At 39.6% G+C, this 18,707-nt stretch overlaps 1 protein-coding gene across 2 annotated transcripts in view; it reads right to left on the bottom strand.

Moving 5' to 3' along the window:
- The window catches only part of PIGM (phosphatidylinositol glycan anchor biosynthesis class M), a 367,285-nt gene that overhangs the window by 314,050 nt on the left and 34,528 nt on the right, over positions 1–18,707 (bottom strand). The window contains exon 2 of one of the 2 annotated variants that reach the window (XM_044083380.1): positions 11,025–11,203. The gene's annotated coding sequence lies outside the window, so the exon portion shown is untranslated. Of the gene's footprint in view, positions 1–11,024; positions 11,218–18,707 lie in introns of both variants that reach the window. The other variant, XM_044083381.1, reaches the window with a different exon arrangement.

Genomic DNA, 18,707 nt, shown 5'->3' with positions numbered 1-18,707 from the left:
GTGCCAGTTGTAAAATCCAGCATATACCAATAGAAAGTCCGGTCTCCTGGACTTTCTTTTATTATATGCTACGAAGATTACAGTTTTCTGGTTGGATCAAAATTCACTGCCCTGAATAAGACTTGCTATTAGACAATGTGTTACTGGGTCCTCAGGCTGTTACATGAGGCTGTGAATTATAAAGATCCCAACCATGTATCTGTCGATTGTCTTCCCTAGATTACACAATATTACATTTTTCAGTTATTGTACTTAAGCTTAACTATAGCAAAAACATTTTAGAAAAGTCAAGATGGGGTTATGGTAATGAAGTGTCTTGAAGGGCAGTAGTATGTAAGCTTGCAATTAGTCATATCAACCTATATACAAGCATGGCCTTAGGTGAACTAATGCCCCAAGTGAAGGGCTTCATGGTCCTCTTCTCTTGCCGCCCACTGCCCCAGAGCACATTACCCAGTCCCACTGGCCCAACTATTCTTGCCTTCCCACACCACTCAGATTATTGTTTTCCTGCTTTTCTCACATTTTGTCCTACTCTTAATTTTTTCCCGATTTCATTCCTTACTTCATTCATTCTTTCAACACATCCTAACTAAGCAAGACAGCACTATAATAACTGTGGAGGAAATAATGACATTAAGTCTCTAGACCATCAGAAGCCAAAGGGGATTCAAGATACTCTGAGGTGCATTTTATCTTTTCATCTAATAACTGACCAAACAAAATAATTTTTAAAGGAAGGGATTTAGTCTTGCTCTTTAACCTTGTTTTTTCCTGAATCCTTACAACACACCCTCACTGACCAAGACTACACTGTAATATATGTGTAGGAAATAACTGAATTAAGATGGGGGCTACTGGGGCTATAGCAACTCTAAAGTATTTTTTTTAGAGTTTTTTTTCTAACTTTTTATTCAATGACAGCCTGAAGAAAAATAATGAGAAAGGAAAAAAAAAGTTACTTTTTATTTAAAGAAAGAAACAAGTAGTATCCAAGACTGAATGTTCAAACCTGACAGAAGAGTAATTCACAACCAATTGAGTAGACAAATGCTTGCAAGGATACATAAATCAGATTAGGGAATACTACCAGTCTCCTTACACCCACTAAAAAAAAAGGTGGTGTTAAATTGGGATGAAAGTTAAGGCACAAATGGCCAGAGTCATATATTTTAAGTTGGTGCTGTCATATGTACATACAATATACCCCCCCACAGGGCAGCCACCATCTGTGTACCCCTGTGATATCAAGACTAGGAGAAATAAAAAAAATGGACTACAACATATTTCAACTTGTTGCTCTCAGACATATATAAACAGCATGCTTCCTTACCATCCCTCCAAAAATTAACCTGTAAATGCATTTGCCATTTGACTGTATGGAAAGCAGAGATGGCACCATGACATCTTGTATTACAGGAGGTTTTTGGATGACATTTGTATTTTTTGGAGGGGTAGTGAGGAGAGTTTTTTGAATTCTTGTATTACATTAATAGTACAACAACATTTTTGAAATTCACACACCACATCGATAAGAACAAATTACATTATTTGGATGTAACCATTGTTAAGGACTACAAAAATCAATGTTTTCAATCCAAATTATACAGAAAGAGTTAATTCTCCAACTCCTACCTCCACTACAATAGCGGACATCCACACTTCCAAAAGAGGGGTATTATTAAGGGACAGATGATTTGGGCTTGTCGAATGTGTAGCACCTTAAAAGATTTCATTGAAGAGGTGCAGATTCTAAAAAGTTTTTTCTTAGAGAAAGGCTACCCAGGCAAACTGTTTGAAGACCTGGTGCAGGAGGTTAGTCAAAAAAGGGACACGTTGTATTCCCCATTGTTAGGAGCAGGTTCTTCTAACCCTTTACAGAACAACCATGAGAATATAATGGATGGTAAAAGTAGTTTTATTTATACTTTTAATAGGAATTCTGAAGAGATTGAGAGTATTGTTTCTAAATATTGGCCCATTCTCAGTTTTCATGAAGATACAAAACATTTTATTCCAGAAAGTCCACACTTTGTTAGGAAAAGAAATAAGAATTTGAAAGAAATTTTTGAAACTAAACATATTTTAGAGAGTGATAAAAACAAAAAGAAATCTGGTACATATTCATGTGGCAACTGTAAGCGATGCCACGCCATGATTAATCAGGAACAGATTAACATCCCCTCTAGGAAATTCAATTTTACTTCCAAGAAATATTATAATTCTGCCACAAAAGGGGTGGTATACCTAGGGATATGTAAAACTTGTGACAGTTTTTATATAGGAAAAACTGAACGTCATATAAGGAGAAGAGTTTATGAACATTTTAATGATGTGATGAAACAGAAGGAGAGTAATGCCTTTTATAAACACTCTCTAACATGTGAAAAAATGAATGTTAAGTCTTTTGTATTAGAGCAAGTTACAGAAGACATTAGAGGTGGTAACTGGGAAACAAGGTTAGAGTATTGTGAACTATATTGGCAACTGAAGTTGAACTCTAACAAGTTTCCCGGTTTGAATGATAGTAACAACATCATGAGTGTCTTAAAACTAAGAAAAGCACGACTATAATATTCACATTCATCCTCCCCTCTCTTTATAAAGTTTACTGTAACACAGGGCTTTATATATATATATATATATATATATATATATATATATATATATATATATATATACCCCCTTTTATTGGTTATCAGCACTTGTGAGCCCATTTTATTTTATATAATTTAATCTATTTACCTCTTTTTCTGATATTTAGGTTTTTGTGTAGGTTTCAGAGGTTGATTTCCCACCTATTTATGTTATAAAAAATTGGGAAAGAATATTCACCCCATTTAGCACAATTACTAATAGTGTTACAAAAATTTTTTACAAACATCTGAAATTTTGAATTTGTTTATAACAGGAGATTTGAATTTAAAGTTTTTTATGTATTATATTATGAAACATAACTTTACTGTTAGAAGGTTTACATTACCTAATTTTTAATGGTATGTTGGTTAGTACATTTAATGGAATTTTACACTTTATTTAAAATACACAGATTTTAGCTTTAAATAATGTATAACATTTTGCTGAAGAGAGAACTATTTCTTTGTGAAACACAGAACACAACAGAAATTAATTAATTTTATCATGTGACATGAATAGTATTATTTAAAGAGGTGCACAATGGTGCTCACATATTTGAACTTGAAAAAGCCCGGTATTATTCGGGTGAAAGCGCTTGGTCTATTGGTTTGTTTTAATAAAGATTGCTGGTTGTTTACAAACATCTGGCTACCGCTAGTATTTGTACTACCCATTGGAATTACTCTCTCTGCTGGTTTCGGGTCCTGAGCAGCTGGGCTGTTTTTTTTGCTGTCATATGTACATACAATATACCCCCCACCCCCCCAAGAGGGCAGCCACCATCTGTGTATCCCTGTGATATCAAGACTAGGACAAATAAAAAAAAAAATGGACTACAACATATTTCAACTTGTTGCTCTCAGACATATATAAACAGGATGCTTCCTAACCATACCTCCAAAAATTAACCTGTAAATGCATTTGCCATTTGATTGTAAGGAAAGCAGAGAAAAAAATAAATAAAAATAATGATCACAGTGTTTTTTCCAACTTGTTATTCTTAGACAGTACATTGCTCTTACACAAGCCATAGCGAGCATCTGCCCTCAACCCTGAAGTAACATATGCACACATCTAAGGTCTTCCTCAGCTGCAACACAAGCTACAGTGACCTCCTGTGCATATTTGTGAGTAAGGTTTGTTTTCAACATGGTAGGGTACAGGGCAGAAGGGGGTCTATGTCTATGTTCAGCTATCAAAAACAAACTCTTGAACGGCTAAATATCATGTGTAAAACATCAATATGGAACATTACCGAACATATAACTTTGAAAATAAATTCACTGAATAGCCATAGTTGGCCAAGAACCAGGAAGTAACGGGATGCATAAGGCAAGTGAAGGAAACCTTTTATATTCCTCACTGTAGTGCAATCTTGTAGTTGGTATGTACAGTTAGTGGGAGTGTGGGGGGCAAAGCCCCCCAGCCTGGTTGGTTGCGTTCGCTATGTTGGCCAACTATGGCCATTCAATTTATTTTCGCAGTTACTCATGTTTGGTAATGTTCCATATCAATGTTTTCCATACAATATTTAACTGTTCAAGGGTTTATGTTTTCAATAGCTGAACATGGACCCGAGCAGAAGTCACCATTAAGCTTGTGTCAAAATCCACTTACATAGTCTAAGGCTGTGGAAGCCACTAAAATTCTGAAGGCCTGAATGTTCTATGATGTATCATTAAGTCTAATTTTTTGATTGAGGACTGGTTAAGCTGAGCAAATAATAGGTTGGTTACTTTTATCTAAACAAACCCCCACCCGGCAGTTATAGCCATTTGTGTGCAGAATTCCGACATCTGAGTGCGACAAAAGTGGATGGCCATGTAATGTAAACTTTACCTCCTTTGCTTCACACAAAGAGTTGCCACATATTAAAGTATTCTGAGTTGCTTCAAACAAATCACAAAATCAGAATAATGAATAGACAACCACCATTTTCATACAAACAGATGAGCAATTCTAGCTATTTGTTTTTGCAGATATATATATATATATATATATATATATATATATATATATATATATATATATATATATATACACACACACACACACACACGATATATATATATATATATATATATATATATATATATATATATATATATATACACATAGATATGATATATATCTATCTATATATATATATATATATATATATATATATATATATCTATATCTATATATATATATATATATATATATATATATATATATATGAGACGGGGGGACTGTTTTCTACTTTGTCCTGCAAAAAATGCCCACCATACCTCTAAATTCTCTCTTTTGCCACACATTTTCACCATGCGCATTGTAAAATTTTTGATTTTCTGGTAAATCACTGAGGATTACAGTCAGTCAGTAATGACAGACAGAGTTTCATACTTTTTATTCTTCAGAAAATATATGTTTCCACCAGTGCCATGGTGTTGAGGAATAACACCCTAACTACAGCTCACGTGACCTGGGTTTGATTAAATGCCTGGGCTTTTGAGGCACAGTGAGGGGTGAGTGTGCCCATCCAGTTGGAAAAGCATTTATGAGAAATGCTCCTGGAGGAAAGGTGTGGTCTACAGAGGGGAGCAACCCTCAGGCATGCTGACAAACACAGGGTGAAAGGGCTGGTGAAGTAAAGGTAGGTCATAATAATCCCCTCGCCAAGACGAAGCAGTTGCTGGCATCAATCTTCAAGATGCCCTTAAGATCCACACTGTTCCCAGCTCACTCCAAAGTTCAGGGGAGGAAGAAGGAGCAGGTAGACCCAGTGGTGGACTGGGGCACTGGCACAGTTGATCAGAATGAAGCAAAGTGGATAGTGAAAAAATGAAAATGCATGTACAGAATCATATGAATTTATCAAAAACATTTTTTATAAGTATAAAGTAGTACATTTTAATTATCCTATGACCTTTCAAGTTGAAATAAAAAGTATGAACTGTTTAAGTAAATATATAAATACTTAAAATTTTTCCCTAAGTTTGGACCTTTGACACCCCCATCCTGCACTCACTACATTTCGCTTTGTTCTGATCCTTCTGCAAAGTTGTTAAATGCTACACTGCCCAAGATACATGTCTGATCACTGTCAGTATCTTAAAAAATACTTAACTCACACAGCCTTCAATGGAAATTTCAGTTTCTGTCTTCATTCACTTTAAGTTTGATTTTTGCTGGCTTTCTGTTCTGTAGCACTCATGGAGCAGAAAGCTTGCAATGTTCAAGTGTAATGTGGCTTGAATAGGCAAGTCAATTGCAGCACTTTCCCTTCAGGGCACGCATGTCACTATAGGGGCATTTTCTTAGACAGGGGCACCTTGGGACTTGTATATTCATTTTTTAGTTTTTCACTGCTATAAAAATAATAAGTCCCAAACGGCAAACTTCCTCCTGCTGACCAAATCCACCAAATAAAAAAAGCCGAAAGGAGAATAATGCTGACTGCTCCAAAATTTATTCACACTACAAAATTTTATAGTGTGGATAAATTTTGGAGCAGTCAGCATTATTCTCCTTTCAGCTTTTTTATTTGGTGGCTATAAAAATAATAAATAAATAAACAAATGAGGACAAAATGTTCTTAAAAGAACAGTACCCCAGAAGTCCACTTAGTTGACTTATGGGTAGGGCCAGCTCATAGCCGAACTAGTCAGTTGAAACTCATGAGTGCTTGTGAAACATCTAATCACTCTAAGCATAAGTGAAACTTGTTTTACAAGAAAGGTGGCACATTGGAAAGTGTCAATGTTGTAGACAGACTCTTAACTTTCAACCTTCTATCTCAAAATCTGGACTACATTTTACAATGTGAACATGCCTCTTAAGTACACCTCATTAGAAGGACATTCCTCATTTTGGGTCTAAGAGTCCATGCTCTTCAAAGTTCCACATTGAAAGGGTCCGTCACATATTCAGTGTTAGGATTCTTTTAACTAATATTCATTGTAAATAGTACCGAATCATATGAATTTATCAAAAACATTTTTTATAAGTATAAAGTAGCACATTTTAATTATCCTATGACCTTCCAAGTTGAAAATTATTAGTAAGCTGTTAGTAGGTTTTCCACATTTTACCCATTTTTTCCACATTATAAGAGGTACTTATGACTATAGCTAGGAAGTACACAGCATGGCTATTACCCATTTCTTCATATTTAAAATGTACTTTTTTTGATGAATTAATACAATTAATCTGTGTGGAGTCTGCATGTCCTCCTCACGGTCGAGTGACTTTAAAGACATGCAGGTAGGTGCGTGCGTGAATGGGTGTGCCTTCTTTGAAGGTTGGGCATCGGGCTGGCAACTCGGCACCGTAAATATTCACTGCCAGTCATTAGCGGACCGGAGTTCCGCTGTGGCGACCCCTAACCGGGAAAAGCCGAAAGACATTACTTTACTTACTAATCATATAGTATCTACCTTGGGTATTTGTTAAAAAAAAATCATAGCAATTAGTATGTCCAAGACCCCTTCAGTGTGGAACATGGAATTTTAAGATTCAAAATGCCGAACATTCCTCATAATGAGATACAGTTGAGAGGTCTGAACAGAATATATGGGTAAGCAAGCTCAGTAATTTGTTTGCATTTTTTTGTAGAATTCTAAGTTGCATCTACAGTGGTTTAGGAATCAGGACTGTCACATACATTAAATGCAATTACCTGAAATAGTCTATAAAGGAGAGTGCCTGCAAAGTTGGAAATTCTGTCAAGACTTTCGGAATTAAAGCTGTAAACATGCTCCTTGTTGCATTAAAACATAACTAAAAAATGACCAGAAAATAAGCCAAAAAGTATGAAATAATGGTTTATTTCAGTACAATGTACTTCAGTATGCTATCAGAAAACATTTTTTATTCTATAGTTTTACATAAAAATGGATTACCAAGGTGAATCAAGAGAAAAATATGTGGTTCCAGTCTTGTTTTACAATGTCAGTGCTAGTGTTAAATTCAAAGGCAAGTGAACTATGAAGAGGATTACTGAGAAAACTTTTTTGTTCTTGTTTTGACTGGCTGCATGGAACTTATAACTTGACAGCAGTACTTTTGAAAGTTGTTAGGAACTAGAAAGAGAGAATCTTTTATTTTCACTGGGAACTAGAACAGCACTGAGACAACAGATTTACTACATTTTAAAGTAAAATGAGAATGTGGGTGGGACTGTACATGACGTAAGGAAAGTGGGTGTTACTTTGGTCGTCCTAAATTTGTACCAAATTTAAAACACTGAGATTGTTCCTTTATAGGTTCATAGGTTCATAGGAGGTTCATAGGTTTATACTAGGCTATCTGCCCTAAGGCATTTATAAGCCTAGCCCAAATTTTTGTGGCTTACGCCACCCCTTATATGAAAAAATACTGTGCCCATTAGTTTGTTGTGCCTCTGTCCAGCAGTGACACAGAGATGATTCCCGGGGTAAACCTACGATCTCCCATCCACAGGTCTAGATTTCTCTTGAACAGAGTCAGCGAGGTGCTCTGCCTCACATGGACCGGGATTTTATTCCACAGCATAGGGAGTCTCTGAGTGATAAATCTATCCCTCCAGCACGTCCTATTTATATCCGTGCTAAGGTTTAAGTCGCTTGCTCTAGTGGTTTTGGTGGATTTGGATTTTTTGAGGTGGAGCATGTCCATTAATTCCGGGTTGGACATGGCCTTGTATGTCAGGCACATGTCACCTCTGAGCAGACGGTATGCGACTGAATAGAGCTGGAGTTTCTTCAATCTGGCAGCATATGACAGATTTTGGAGTCCCTTTATCCTTTTGGTGAGGAACTTTTGGGGTCTCTCCAATTGCTGCAGATGTCGGGTGAGATACATCCCGAATGGGGCATTGTACTCGATCATTGGTCTGATAAGTGAAGAGTACAGGGGAACAATGACCTCACTAGATCTGGATGTGAATCCCAGGTCCCTGATAACCTCTTCTGTGCTTAGTGGATTGCCACCTATATGGTAGCTTGGGGTTACCTTGTTTTTCCCGAAGGGTATGACTATACATTTTTTGGCGTTTAACTTCAGGCCATGGCTCTGGCACCAGCTATCTGTTTCCGTGAGTCCCTTCTGAAGGATATCCGTGTCCGATGCACTTTCCACTATGGCGCCCAGTTTGCAGTCGTCTGCAAACTTTGTCAGCCAAAGTCCTCCCATGTTGGCCTGTACTTCTGAGAAGTAGATGCCAAACAATAGGGGGCCAAGGACCGAGCCCTGTGGGACACCACTTGTGACCGGCTTGGAGTCTGACACAGTGCCAGCAACTCTAACCCTGTGGGTTCTGTCCTTAAGCCAGTTTGCAACCCATCTTGTGACATATGGGTTTACATTTAAGCTGGTAAGTTTTTCTACAATACCCGAGTGGGGTATTGTGTCGAAAGCCTTTGCAAGGTCAAGGTAGGCTGTATGGACTGCCCATCAATGGCCTTGGTGACTGTTTCAAAGAAGTCGACCAAGTTCAAAAGGCATGATCTTCCCTTGACAAAGCCAAACTGGGTCGGGTCCAATGTCTGCAAGTCCCCTATATCTTTGTTTATGAGCTCCATTATGATCCTCTCCATAGCTTTGCAGACTAGACTTGTTAAGCTTATGGGCGGTAATTACCAGGGTCCGTGAGGCGCCGCCTTTGTGGAGTGGGACCACAGTTGCCGACGCCACTCCTTGGGCACGTATCCTGTGGTAAGGCTGAGATTAAACAGCTGCCTTATGTGCGGGTTTAATTCCTCATTTAGCTCGTGTAGCACACAGCCGGGGACACCATCCGGTCCCATTGATGCTGTGTTTTTAGCTTTAGAGAGAGCAGCTTTCACCTGCGCATTTGAGATGTCCGGGAGGCTACACTCGGCTGGGATAGTTATCTCTCCTTTAGGGGAGAGGGGTGAAGTTTGCACTGAACCTGCCTGCCAGTATGTTGGCAATGTCTGTGGGTTCAGTGATTTTTGTATCATTTTGGACTAATTCTGAGCATATCTGGGAGTTTCCACCCAGGTTCCTAACATAGCTGAAAAAGGCCTTATGATTGTCCTTTGAATCCATGGCAATTTTTCTCTCAAAATTGGCCTTAGTTGATTTTATGAGTGCTCGTATTTTTTTACTAATAATGATCAGGGGTGACTTCCCTTTTATGGATTTTGTTCTATCATGTAATAGCTTTCTCCTCTTATTGTAAAGTTTGTTAATGGCTGGGGTCCACCAGACTGGACGTTTGCCCTTTGTGGAAAGAGTCTTGGTTTTATTTGGGATTGCCTGATCCATGCAGTCCTGGAGGTGTTCATAGAAGGCATTTGTAAGGGCTTCCGCAGCTTGGGTTGTGGTTTCCTCTGGCTCAGGGGCCTTGAAGGATACCACACCAGTCTTGAGTAGTGTGAAGTTTGTTTCACACTTTAAGGAAGAAAGCCAGAGCCACAGCTTTTTAAAACCACAACAGGAAAAAAGTGGGAGGGCTGGAGAAAAATTCAAGTTGCGGAAGCAGATTTCATAGAGAGGGATCACATCAAATAAAGCCAATATTGGAGCTCTATTCCTATGGTTAGAATTTCAGAAACTTTAGCTTAATGTACCGTGGGGACTGGGGCCGACACAAAGAAAGAACAGGGGAATGAAGAGTAGCAAAGTAAATAGAAAGGCACTGGAATGCAACTTTAAGCAGGTAAATGGTAAGCAGAACATAAGACTCTAGCAGCAAAAATGGAATACACACAGCTGTAAAATTAATGAAGAGCAAATCCTGGAGCAGAATTCACAATGCTACAACTATTGCAATCCCACAACAGACTAAACGCACCAGACTATTCAGAAATTTGCATGTAATGCTGTTTATGGAAAAAAGCTGTAATAAATGACTAATTGAGGCTCAAATCTGTCAGTTGTTCACAGTTTTGCCACAACTATGAATGAAACTACAAGATTAATGTCACAGACAGGAGTCAAAATACAAACTCTCTTTTACAAGTAATTCTACTTATGGAAATAGAAGTGCAGTATAAAGAACAGATGGTGCTAAAATCTTTCAGTTAATGCACAATCTTCTCACAAATACAAATGAAGCTACAAGACTACAGTCCCAGAACAAATTAAAAAAATTAAAAATACTCTTTAATTAATTCTATTTTGTGCATCAGTGCAAAATACTGTTTATTTCACATAATATTGCTGTCAGTAGAAGTAGTACTCTTTGACAATAGTGTATCCAAAAGCAGCACTAAGACATTTAATTTACTGAATAAGTTAATTGTCAAGAATGGAAGTTCTGTGATCCCATTTTGGATCACTGAGTAAGGAAATTTCCCTGCTGAAGGTAGTCACTGCAATAGGGAAGTCGTGTTCCTTTCTTCACAGCTCTAGCATATATGCACTTTATCTGTTATTTAGTAGGTAGTGCTTTCGCTTACCTTTGCTGTCAAAAGAATGTTGAAATGGGTGTTACATGGCAGTCAGTGCAGTTGATTAAAGGTGTGAGTTGTTAACAAGCTGCCTCATGTAGTCCAGTGTTTGAAAATGTCAGCCTCCATATGCCCATTGTGTGACTTTACAGAAAATCACTTGACCAGCTAGTATTCCCAGGATGCCTCTGAAAAGTGACACCTACATTCATTAGAATTACTTGGCTAGGAAATAAAAAAAAGCTAAATAAAGTATAACATCTCTTGCATGCAAATAAGCCAAATGGACTAGTTATGTAACACATACATTATGTAGTTACACAAAAAAATGCACTGACATTCTGGCAACAAATCACATTTTAAAGTGCATGCATCAAACAAAAGGTTTGGGCAGTGTTTCTGTCAGTCAGTATGGACCATACTCCAAATCAATTTATGTTTGAAGCAAAGTGCTACCCTGATGCTGTGATCACCTTCAGACATATGCAACAACATACCACATTAACACAGACATGCATACAAACTAAACAGTTGAAGCTCAGCTTGTAAAATCATTTGCAAATACATGCAAATCATGCCTTATTCAATGCAACAGTCTTCAATAATACACAGACATGAACTGACATTTGACGTAGTACTTCATGAACTATTTCTCATTTACACTGCATCTTTGGAAATTGTATTATTTTCTAAAGTCATTAAGTTAGATAGAAATTTTAGTCCAAAACACTTTGGTGGTTAGCACATGCATTATATAAACAGTCTTAACATGTACTGCATTATACAACAGCTTGAGCATGTGTAACAATTTGTGCATGTACTGTATTATACATTGTATGGTTAACATTTACTATTAATACAGAGTTCTAACATCTGTGCAACATTATGAATTATCTGTAGCAAGGGGCTGCTGTATGCTTTGCACATTATGTGCATGCCACCCTGTACCAGTGTCTAAGAAGCCAGCTCCATGACTTGTATGAAAAACTGAGGGGCGGTCAGCCCAGCCAGATAGAATTATAATTCTGTCATTGTAAATATTAATATGATCCACAGGCTTGTGTAAGGAAACTGTGTTATGTTCTGAGCTTCAAAATGTAACCACTGTGCACCCTGCTGGAAGAAAGCGGATGAGTAAAGCATTTTATGGCGGTTTGATCTCGAGCTACAAGACAGGATGTCTGGGTTAGGAAATTCTTTCTATTATTCTAAAACACAGACAATTAATAGGTTTTACAAGCAAAGTGTATTTTATTGCTGTGGCTTCCTGGCAGGTGCAGCTTACAAAAAGAAACGTGGATGCAGGACCCCTAAGGCCCCTTATAGGGTGCCTGAGAGAGTCAAACAGACTCTGGGGGAGGAGATACAGGAAATGTTGGAACTAGGGGTAATTCAGGAGTCCAGCAGTCCCTGGGCCTCCCCAGTGGTGCTGGTGCCAAAGAAGGATGGCAGCACCAGGGTCCTGTGTGGACTACATGAAATTAAACAGTCACACAGAGTCAGATGCTTACCCCATGCCTAGGATAGAATGAAGCCCTAGAACAGCTGGGTGAGGCTAAGTAGATTACCACCATTGATCTTACCAAGGGTTACTGGCAGGTGTCCTTGACTCCCAGTGCTACAGAGAGGTCAGTCTTTGTGACTCCTTTTGGCTTGCCCGAGTTCACAAGGATGCCCTTTGGGATGAAAAATGCCCCAGCGACTTTCCAGAGGCTGGTAAAACATATCATAGCAGGAGAGTTTACCCTTCCTTACCTAGATAATATTGCCATCTACAGCCATTCCTGGCAAGAACACCTTCAACATGTCAGGGAGATGCTGGGTAGACTACAGAGGGCAGGGTTGATCATTAAGCCCAGCAAATGTCAGGTGGGTATGACAGAGGTCTCCTACTTGGGACATAGAGTGGGGAGTGGTAAGATCAGGCCAGAACCTGCCAAGTGGAAGCCATTCAGGCATGGCCTGTACCCATTACCAAAAAGCAGGTAAGGGCATTCTTGGGGATAGCAGGGTACTACAGAAAGTTCATCCCAAGTTATAGTACCATATCTGCTCCCCTCACAGACCTGACAAGGAAAAGCAGGCCAGATAAGGTAGTGTGGACCATAGCATGTGAGCAGGCATTCCAGAAGCTTAATGAAGCTTTGGAAGGACCCCCTGTGTTAACCAGTCCAGTTTACAGCAAAGAATTTGTTGTGCGGGTGGATGCTTCGAACCATGGGGATGGGGGCTGTACTTAGCCATATTTCTTCAGAGGGAGAAGAGCACCCAGTGGTTTATCCCAGTCATAGGCTCTAACCCAGGGAGGAATGCTATGCAGCTGCAGAAAAGGAATGTCTAGCCATAGTGTGGGCACTGCAGAAACTTCAGCCTTATCTTTATGGAAGAAAATTCACTGTAGTTATAGATGACAATACCCCAACATGGTTACATCGAGCCAGCCGGCAAATTGCAAAGTTACTAAGGTGGAGCCTAGGGTTGCAAGAATATATGTAAGTGCAGCACCGCAGTGGTATTAGCAATGCCAATGCAAATGGGGTGTCAAGACAGGGAATGGAGTAAGGTATACCCAGAAAGACTCAATTCCCTCAAGCAACATTTCTCAAAGGACACTTGAAAAACTAGCTTGAGTTCTTGGGGGAGGGATGTGAAAAAATGAGAGGCTGCCAGCCCAGCCAGATAGAATTTTATAAATAATTCTATGCCATTGTAAATAGTAATATGCTCCACAGACTTGTGTAACAAACGTAAGAAAAATGTGTTAAGTTCTGAGCTTCAAAAAATGTAACCACAGTGCACCCTGCTGGAAGAAAGCTGATGAGTAAAGCATTTCATGACTGTCTGATCTCAAGCTAGGAGACAAGATGTCTGGGCTAGGAAATTATTCCTATTGTTCCAAGACAGAGATAATTACTAGGTTTTACATGTAAAGCGTCTTTTATTGTTGCGGCTTCCTGGCAGGTGCAGATTACAAAAAGAAGTGTTACAATTTTAAGTTCTGTGAGCCTAGGAAACTTAAGTAGAAGTGTCAAGAATTATGCAATCTGAAATGACTCAGCAGTAATATGTATTATCAATTTAAGACTTTCTGAGAGAGAAAGATTGAGCATTTTGTATTTGTGTCTGAACCTGAAAACATCAACTCACCAGCACTTGCTTGCTCTGTAAGTAGGATTTAGAACAGTGATTTCTCTTCGACATAGATAGAAATACAGCCAGAATAGTCTAGCTGTTTTCAATATGTGAGACTCTCCTACAATATTAAACCAACAACGCAAAAGTCTAGTACCAAAACCAACAAAAATAAAAAGATAGTCCAAGGCAAACTCCACCTGGCCACACAGGGTTCTAAAACACATTCTCTCTCAAAGTTCCTGGATTGGAAACTTAAACAAGTTTGGGGGAGGGATTCGTACCTCCTTAAAGATTCCTGGGAATTTTTGCGTAGTATTACAAATGACCTGTGCAGGCCAAATCTTATGTTCTTAACCATAGATGTGGTTGATTTGTTTTCAGTAATTCCTACGGACATAGGTTTGGAATGGTTAGAGGAGGCATTGTGGGAATGTGCTGGGATTAGTCACAATGATGTGAATACAATTATTGGGCTGTTGGAGTTAGTATTAAAAAATAATTACATTGTTTATGCGGGTGAATACTTCCAACAAATTAAGGGGGTATCCATGGGGGCCAATTGTGCACCAACTTATGCAGACATTATTATGGCCGTCTATGAAAAGAAATTTGTTCACAAAAGTGGTTATGAAAAAAACTGGATACATTATTCCAGGTTCCTGGATGACATTTGCATTTTTTGGGTTGGCCCAGTGGAGACTATTAATGAATTTATTACGTATATTAGGGGTACAACGACCTTTTTAAAATTTACTTATGAGATATCTGAGGAATATGTTAACTATTTGGATGTTACGTTAACCAAAGATAAAACAGGGTTTACTTCCACAGTTTATAGGAAGCCGACCTTTTCCAATAGTTACTTGCACTTCTCTAGTTCACACCCAGGATTCCAAAAGAGAGGTATTGTAAAGGGACAGTTCGTTAGGGCCTCCCGTATGACCTCACAGGATCCGCTATTTAACACTGAGTGTGAGAAGTTGTCCAAGATGTTTTTGGAGAGGGGATACCCCAGTTACATGATAGATTCTGTAAAGGAAGAAGTATCGAAAGGGAGATCTACTAGATTTAAGCCTATTTTGGGGGAAGGCTTTTCTAACAATGGGCGGGGTAATAACCAAACAGACCTCTAACACTCTAATAATAGGCGATTTCAACTACCTCACCATTAACTGGGAAAACTACTCATGTACCAACTCCTTCGCTCAACGCTTTCTGGAATTCATACATTCCAATGCCCTGGATCAAACTTATCCACACCCCCACCAGGGGCAACAATATCCTAGACCTAGTCATTACCAGCATGAGTGACCGGTGTTCCACACCTGAAGTCAACATCTCGTTGGTCAGATCCGACCATAAGTTAATCACCTTAGATATCCGCATCCTGCCCCCACCCACCATTAAGGAAACCACAGTAAAAAACTTCTCCAAAGCCAACTTCATGCTTCTTAAGACAGAAGTGGCGAACTTCATGACACCCATGCAGATGGACAATACAGTTACGACTGCCGAATCCTACACAAATGCACTCTATAAGCACTTACACGAGTGCATGGATCGTGCTATTCCCCAAACAGAACCAAGACACTATCCTCCAAAAAAAGGAAGCCAATCTGGTGGTCCCCTGCCATAAACTAACTCTACAGTAGAAGGAAGAAACTGTTGCAAAAGAGAGTAAAATCCCATGAGTGGAGGAGCTCCCCGGTAAGCCTCAGTAAGAAGCTGAGATCCCTTAAAAGATCCTCCAAAGCTAGCTATGAAAACAAAATTGCCACTGATTCTAAGGACAGCCACAAAAGCATTGTATAGCTATGTCAAGAATCTCAATGGCAACACCCAGATCAGCTCAGAGTTATAGCACAATGGCATGAAAATTACAGAGCCAACTGATATTGCCAACATCCTGGCAGATAGGTTCAGTGCTAACTTTACCCCCCTCTCACCCCCTATAGGGCCCACATATATACAGGAAGAATGCAGAGTCCCTGTAATCACATCTATGCAGCTAAATGCTGCACACTCTAAAACTAAAAACACAGCATCCATGGGACTGGACAACATCCCAGGCTGCATTTTACATGAAATTCAGAATGAACTGGCTCCCCATCTAAGCACCATGTTCAATCATAGTCTCACGTCAGGCTTTGTGCCCACTGAATGGCACACAGCAACAGTTATCCCACTCCACAAAGGGGGAGCCACCACTGACCCTGGGAACTATCTCCCCATTAGCCTGACAAGCCTGGTCTGCAAAGCCATGGAATGTATCACCATGGAACTCAAACAAAGACATTGGTAGCCTTCAAACTATGGACCCCATCCAGTTCGGGTTTGTGAAAGGCAGATCATGCCATCTGAACCTGATCGACTTCTTTGAGGTAGTCACAAAGCCGTAGATGAGGGGAAGGTCGTTCACACAACTTATCTTGACCTCGCCAAGGCTTTTGACACCATCCGCCCCATTCTGGAATTATAACTAAACTGACTAAACTAGGTATAAATCCCTACGTCAGAAGATGGGTTGCCAACTGGCTCACTGACAGAATCGACACTGTAAAAGTTGCAGACTCCAAACCTGACTTCAAACCAGTGACAAGTGGAGTACCACAGGGTTCAGTCTTGGGAACTCTCCTGTTTGGTATCTACTTCTCTGAAGTACACGCTAACACAGAAGGCCTCTGGCTAACGAAGTTCACAGATGACTGCAAACTAGGAGCCATAGTCGAGTCCCCAAATGATGTGGACATCCTACAGAATGGCCTCATTGAGACAGATGCCTGGTGTCAGAGGCATGGTCTCAAGATTATTGTCAAAAAGTGCACTGTCATCCCCTTAGGTAAAAACTCGGTACCCATGAACTACCACATAAACAGCAGTCTACTAATTCCAAATGTGTGATAAGAGACCTTAGGACCCCCCATGTGGAGAGTAGTCTCTCCTTTGATAACCACGTCACCACAGTAGTCAGGAAATCCTTCTATGTGGCACACCTCATCACAAAAGGGTTCTCATCCAGGAAAAAAAAAAAGAGGTCACTGTTCCCCTTTACTTGGCACTCAGACCCATATTAGAGTACAATGCCCCTTTTAGAATGTACCTCACAAGACATCTGCAGCAGCTGGAAAGACCACAGAAGTACCTCACAAATAGGATTACTGGCCTCAAACAGATGCCCTACACTGGCCATCTCAAAAAACTTCAGCTTTACTCTGTAGCATATTGCTGACTCTGAGGAGATCTCTGCCTAACATATAAAGCTATATTAAACCCAGAGCTGCTGGACATGCTGCACCTAAAGAAATCCCAATTCCTCTGAGCTACATGCTCTAGGGACCTAAACCTTGTCACCACAATAAACAGGACATGCTGGAGGGATAGATTCATGTCCCAGAGGCTTCCTATAATCTGGAACAAGCTACTCATCTATGCCAAACAAAGTTCCTCATTAGCACTCTTCAAGAAAAATCTTGATGAGTGGATGGGAAATAGGAAATACACCCCGGGGATCACTTCTGTGGCTCTGCTTGACAGGGGCACAGGAAACTAACTTTCTTGGGTGGAGTAAGCCAGGGAACCTTGTTGGCTAGGCTTACTTAGGCCCTTGGGACGATAGCCTAGTACCTACCTATGATATTGGTATGTACAGGCGCGCGCGCGCACACACACACACACACACACACACATATATAAATATATATATATATATATATATATATATATATATATATATATTTTGTTTATCATCAAAGGCCGCGGTGGTGCAGCGGTTAGCATTGTCGTCTCACAGCAAGAGGTTCTCCCGTTCGATTCTCGGCTGGAGTGCCTTCTGTGTGGAGTCTGCATGTCCTCCCCGCGGTCGAGTGACTTTAAAGACATGCAGGTAGGTGCGTGCGTGAATGGGTGTCCCTTCTTTGAAGGTTGGGCATCGGTCTGGCACCTTGGCACCATAAATAATCTACTGCCAATCATTAGCGGACAGGAGTTCTGCTGTGGCGACCCCTAACTGGGAAAAGCCGAAAGACAAGAGAGAGATCTTGTTTGCTATCAAAATCAGGAATAGCACTTACTCGAACTACATGTACACTAAATCAGATGACAGAGTGCTGAACACGGCTAACTGAAACAGGCCAAAGGAATAAAAGTGAAAGCAAACAACTGATTCGGTGTCGTGTAATCACGCATTAAATGGTGATTTTTAAGAATAGTTTGAACTGGTTCGAATGTTGATTGTCGCATTTACTATTTCGACACTGAATTTGTAAAACCCATTTTTAAACAATCATATCAGTTGATTAAGTGGACTAAAAATACTGTGACTTTCAACAGTATGATCACATACGCATAGACACACACACACACATACATATATATATATGGATCTATGTCTAAAGCAAGAAGTTTCAAAACTTCGAACTTCAAATGGACGAGACCAGAAGACCAAAGTTTTGAAACTTCAAAAACAAAACAAACAAAAAAAAAAACTGTTCTATGTTTTTGCTGGGGGAAAGCACCCTGCCTGAACCCCCCCCCCCGCTAAATAAATACACAAACTCC

The sequence above is a fragment of the Protopterus annectens genome, chromosome 9.part0, assembly GCF_019279795.1.
Source record: "Protopterus annectens isolate FY-2018-M chromosome 9.part0, PAN1.0, whole genome shotgun sequence".
NCBI lineage: Eukaryota > Metazoa > Chordata > Ceratodontiformes > Protopteridae > Protopterus > Protopterus annectens.
Note: the sequence above shows the minus strand (reverse complement) of the source record. Positions and strands in the feature narration are given on the sequence as shown.